This window comes from Musca domestica, unplaced genomic scaffold (genome assembly GCF_030504385.1).
Source record: "Musca domestica strain aabys unplaced genomic scaffold, Musca_domestica.polishedcontigs.V.1.1 48, whole genome shotgun sequence".
Taxonomy (NCBI): domain Eukaryota; kingdom Metazoa; phylum Arthropoda; class Insecta; order Diptera; family Muscidae; genus Musca; species Musca domestica.
Genome location: NW_026712340.1, coordinates 2005411 through 2011410, shown reverse-complemented (window position 1 = coordinate 2011410; position 6000 = coordinate 2005411).

Genomic DNA, 6000 nt, shown 5'->3' with positions numbered 1-6000 from the left:
TAAAACGCTCATAACCCCGTAAATATTAACATTTCGGGGTTTTTAGCATCATTTTAACTGCAGTTATTGAAAGAGGAAAAATAGGCTATTTTAAAACGCTCATAACTCCGTAAATATTAACATTTCGGGGTTTTTAGCATCATTTTAACTGCAGTTATTGAAAGAGGAAAAATAGGCTATTTTAAAACGCTCATAACCCCGTAAATATTAACATTTCGGGGTTTTTAGCATCATTTTAACTGCAGTTATTGAAAGAGGAAAAATAGGCTATTTTAAAACGCTCATAACTCCGTAAATATTAACATTTCGGGGTTTTTAGCATCATTTTAACTGCAGTTATTGAAAGAGGAAAAATAGGCTATTTTAAAACGCTCATAACTCCGTAAATATTAACATTTCGGGGTTTTTAGCATCATTTTAACTTCAGTTATTAAAAGAAGAAAATAGGCTATTTTAAAACGCTCATAACTCCGTAAATATTAACATTTCGGGGTTTTTAGCATCATTTTAATCGCAGTTATTGAAAGAGGAAAAATAGGCTATTTTAAAACGCTCATAACTCCGTAAATATTAACATTTCGGGGTTTTTAGCATCATTTTAACTGCAGTTATTGAAAGAGGAAAAATAGGCTATTTTAAAACGCTCATAACCCCGTAAATATTAACATTTCGGGGTTTTTAGCATCATTTTAACTGCAGTTATTGAAAGAGGAAAAATAGGCTATTTTAAAACGCTCATAACTCCGTAAATATTAACATTTCGGGGTTTTTAGCATCATTTTAACTGCAGTTATTGAAAGAGGAAAAATAGGCTATTTTAAAACGCTCATAACTCCGTAAATATTAACATTTCGGGGTTTTTAGCATCATTTTAACTGCAGTTATTGAAAGAGGAAAAATAGGCTATTTTAAAACGCTCATAACTCCGTAAATATTAACATTTCGGGGTTTTTAGCATCATTTTAATCGCAGTTATTGAAAGAGGAAAAATAGGCTATTTTAAAACGCTCATAACTCCGTAAATATTAACATTTCGGGGTTTTTAGCATCATTTTAACTGCAGTTATTGAAAGAGGAAAAATAGGCTATTTTAAAACGCTCATAACCCCGTAAATATTAACATTTCGGGGTTTTTAGCATCATTTTAACTGCAGTTATTGAAAGAGGAAAAATAGGCTATTTTAAAACGCTCATAACTCCGTAAATATTAACATTTCGGGGTTTTTAGCATCATTTTAACTGCAGTTATTGAAAGAGGAAAAATAGGCTATTTTAAAACGCTCATAACTCCGTAAATATTAACATTTCGGGGTTTTTAGCATCATTTTAATCGCAGTTATTGAAAGAGGAAAAATAGGCTATTTTAAAACGCTCATAACTCCGTAAATATTAACATTTCGGGGTTTTTAGCATCATTTTAACTGCAGTTATTGAAAGAGGAAAAATAGGCTATTTTAAAACGCTCATAACCCCGTAAATATTAACATTTCGGGGTTTTTAGCATCATTTTAACTGCAGTTATTGAAAGAGGAAAAATAGGCTATTTTAAAACGCTCATAACTCCGTAAATATTAACATTTCGGGGTTTTTAGCATCATTTTAACTGCAGTTATTGAAAGAGGAAAAATAGGCTATTTTAAAACGCTCATAACTCCGTAAATATTAACATTTCGGGGTTTTTAGCATCATTTTAATCGCAGTTATTGAAAGAGGAAAAATAGGCTATTTTAAAACGCTCATAACTCCGTAAATATTAACATTTCGGGGTTTTTAGCATCATTTTAACTTCAGTTATTAAAAGAAGAAAATAGGCTATTTTAAAACGCTCATAACTCCGTAAATATTAACATTTCGGGGTTTTTAGCATCATTTTAATCGCAGTTATTGAAAGAGGAAAAATAGGCTATTTTAAAACGCTCATAACCCCGTAAATATTAACATTTCGGGGTTTTTAGCATCATTTTAACTGCAGTTATTGAAAGAGGAAAAATAGGCTATTTTAAAACGCTCATAACTCCGTAAATATTAACATTTCGGGGTTTTTAGCATCATTTTAACTGCAGTTATTGAAAGAGGAAAAATAGGCTATTTTAAAACGCTCATAACTCCGTAAATATTAACATTTCGGGGTTTTTAGCATCATTTTAACTTCAGTTATTAAAAGAAGAAAATAGGCTATTTTAAAACGCTCATAACTCCGTAAATATTAACATTTCGGGGTTTTTAGCATCATTTTAATCGCAGTTATTGAAAGAGGAAAAATAGGCTATTTTAAAACGCTCATAACCCCGTAAATATTAACATTTCGGGGTTTTTAGCATCATTTTAACTGCAGTTATTGAAAGAGGAAAAATAGGCTATTTTAAAACGCTCATAACTCCGTAAATATTAACATTTCGGGGTTTTTAGCATCATTTTAACTGCAGTTATTAAAAGAAGAAAAATAGGCTATTTTAAAACGCTCATAACTCCGTAAATATTAACATTTCGGGGTTTTTAGCATCATTTTAACTGCAGTTATTAAAAGAAGAAAAATAGGCTATTTTAAAACGCTCATAACTCCGTAAATATTAACATTTCGGGGTTTTTAGCATCATTTTAACTGCAGTTATTGAAAGAGGAAAAATAGGCTATTTTAAAACGCTCATAACTCCGTAAATATTAACATTTCGGGGTTTTTAGCATCATGTTAACTTCAGTTATTAAAAGAAGAAAATAGGCTATTTTAAAACGCTCATAACTCCGTAAATATTAACATTTCGGGGTTTTTAGCATCATTTTAATCGCAGTTATTGAAAGAGGAAAAATAGGCTATTTTAAAACGCTCATAACCCCGTAAATATTAACATTTCGGGGTTTTTAGCATCATTTTAACTGCAGTTATTGAAAGAGGAAAAATAGGCTATTTTAAAACGCTCATAACTCCGTAAATATTAACATTTCGGGGTTTTTAGCATCATTTTAACTGCAGTTATTAAAAGAAGAAAAATAGGCTATTTTAAAACGCTCATAACTCCGTAAATATTAACATTTCGGGGTTTTTAGCATCATTTTAACTGCAGTTATTAAAAGAAGAAAAATAGGCTATTTTAAAACGCTCATAACTCCGTAAATATTAACATTTCGGGGTTTTTAGCATCATTTTAACTGCAGTTATTGAAAGAGGAAAAATAGGCTATTTTAAAACGCTCATAACTCCGTAAATATTAACATTTCGGGGTTTTTAGCATCATTTTAACTGCATCATTTTAACTGCAGTTATTGAAAGAGGAAAAATAGGCTATTTTAAAACGCTCATAACTCCGTAAATATTAACATTTCGGGGTTTTTAGCATCATTTTAATCGCAGTTATTGAAAGAGGAAAAATAGGCTATTTTAAAACGCTCATAACTCCGTAAATATTAACATTTCGGGGTTTTTAGCATCATTTTAACTGCAGTTATTGAAAGAGGAAAAATAGGCTATTTTAAAACGCTCATAACTCCGTAAATATTAACATTTCGGGGTTTTTAGCATCATTTTAACTTCAGTTATTAAAAGAAGAAAATAGGCTATTTTAAAACGCTCATAACTCCGTAATATTAACATTTCGGGGTTTTTAGCATCATTTTAATCGCAGTTATTGAAAGAGGAAAAATAGGCTATTTTAAAACGCTCATAACCCCGTAAATATTAACATTTCGGGGTTTTTAGCATCATTTTAACTGCAGTTATTGAAAGAGGAAAAATAGGCTATTTTAAAACGCTCATAACTCCGTAAATATTAACATTTCGGGGTTTTTAGCATCATTTTAACTGCATCATTTTAACTGCAGTTATTGAAAGAGGAAAAATAGGCTATTTTAAAACGCTCATAACCCCGTAAATATTAACATTTCGGGGTTTTTAGCATCATTTTAACTGCAGTTATTGAAAGAGGAAAAATAGGCTATTTTAAAACGCTCATAACTCCGTAAATATTAACATTTCGGGGTTTTTAGCATCATTTTAACTGCAGTTATTGAAAGAGGAAAAATAGGCTATTTTAAAACGCTCATAACTCCGTAAATATTAACATTTCGGGGTTTTTAGCATCATTTTAACTTCAGTTATTAAAAGAAGAAAATAGGCTATTTTAAAACGCTCATAACTCCGTAAATATTAACATTTCGGGGTTTTTAGCATCATTTTAATCGCAGTTATTGAAAGAGGAAAAATAGGCTATTTTAAAACGCTCATAACCCCGTAAATATTAACATTTCGGGGTTTTTAGCATCATTTTAACTGCAGTTATTGAAAGAGGAAAAATAGGCTATTTTAAAACGCTCATAACTCCGTAAATATTAACATTTCGGGGTTTTTAGCATCATTTTAACTGCAGTTATTAAAAGAAGAAAAATAGGCTATTTTAAAACGCTCATAACTCCGTAAATATTAACATTTCGGGGTTTTTAGCAGCATCATTTTAACTGCAGTTATTGAAAGAGGAAAAATAGGCTATTTTAAAACGCTCATAACTCCGTAAATATTAACATTTCGGGGTTTTTAGCATCATTTTAATCGCAGTTATTGAAAGAGGAAAAATAGGCTATTTTAAAACGCTCATAACTCCGTAAATATTAACATTTCGGGGTTTTTAGCATCATTTTAACTGCAGTTATTGAAAGAGGAAAAATAGGCTATTTTAAAACGCTCATAACCCCGTAAATATTAACATTTCGGGGTTTTTAGCATCATTTTAACTGCAGTTATTGAAAGAGGAAAAATAGGCTATTTTAAAACGCTCATAACTCCGTAAATATTAACATTTCGGGGTTTTTAGCATCATTTTAACTGCAGTTATTAAAAGAAGAAAAATAGGCTATTTTAAAACGCTCATAACTCCGTAAATATTAACATTTCGGGGTTTTTAGCATCATTTTAACTGCAGTTATTAAAAGAAGAAAAATAGGCTATTTTAAAACGCTCATAACTCCGTAAATATTAACATTTCGGGGTTTTTAGCAGCATCATTTTAACTGCAGTTATTGAAAGAGGAAAAATAGGCTATTTTAAAACGCTCATAACTCCGTAAATATTAACATTTCGGGGTTTTTAGCATCATTTTAATCGCAGTTATTGAAAGAGGAAAAATAGGCTATTTTAAAACGCTCATAACTCCGTAAATATTAACATTTCGGGGTTTTTAGCATCATTTTAACTTCAGTTATTAAAAGAAGAAAATAGGCTATTTTAAAACGCTCATAACTCCGTAAATATTAACATTTCGGGGTTTTTAGCATCATTTTAATCGTAGTTATTGAAAGAGGAAAAATAGGCTATTTTAAAACGCTCATAACCCCGTAAATATTAACATTTCGGGGTTTTTAGCATCATTTTAACTGCAGTTATTGAAAGAGGAAAAATAGGCTATTTTAAAACGCTCATAACTCCGTAAATATTAACATTTCGGGGTTTTTAGCATCATTTTAACTGCAGTTATTAAAAGAAGAAAAATAGGCTATTTTAAAACGCTCATAACTCCGTAAATATTAACATTTCGGGGTTTTTAGCAGCATCATTTTAACTGCAGTTATTGAAAGAGGAAAAATAGGCTATTTTAAAACGCTCATAACTCCGTAAATATTAACATTTCGGGGTTTTTAGCATCATTTTAATCGCAGTTATTGAAAGAGGAAAAATAGGCTATTTTAAAACGCTCATAACTCCGTAAATATTAACATTTCGGGGTTTTTAGCATCATTTTAACTGCAGTTATTGAAAGAGGAAAAATAGGCTATTTTAAAACGCTCATAACTCCGTAAATATTAACATTTCGGGGTTTTTAGCATCATTTTAACTGCAGTTATTAAAAGAAGAAAAATAGGCTATTTTAAAACGCTCATAACTCCGTAAATATTAACATTTCGGAGTTTTTAGCATCATTTTAACTGCAGTTATTAAAAGAAGAAAAATAGGCTATTTTAAAACGCTCATAACTCCGTAAATATTAACATTTCGGGGTTTTTAGCAGCATCATT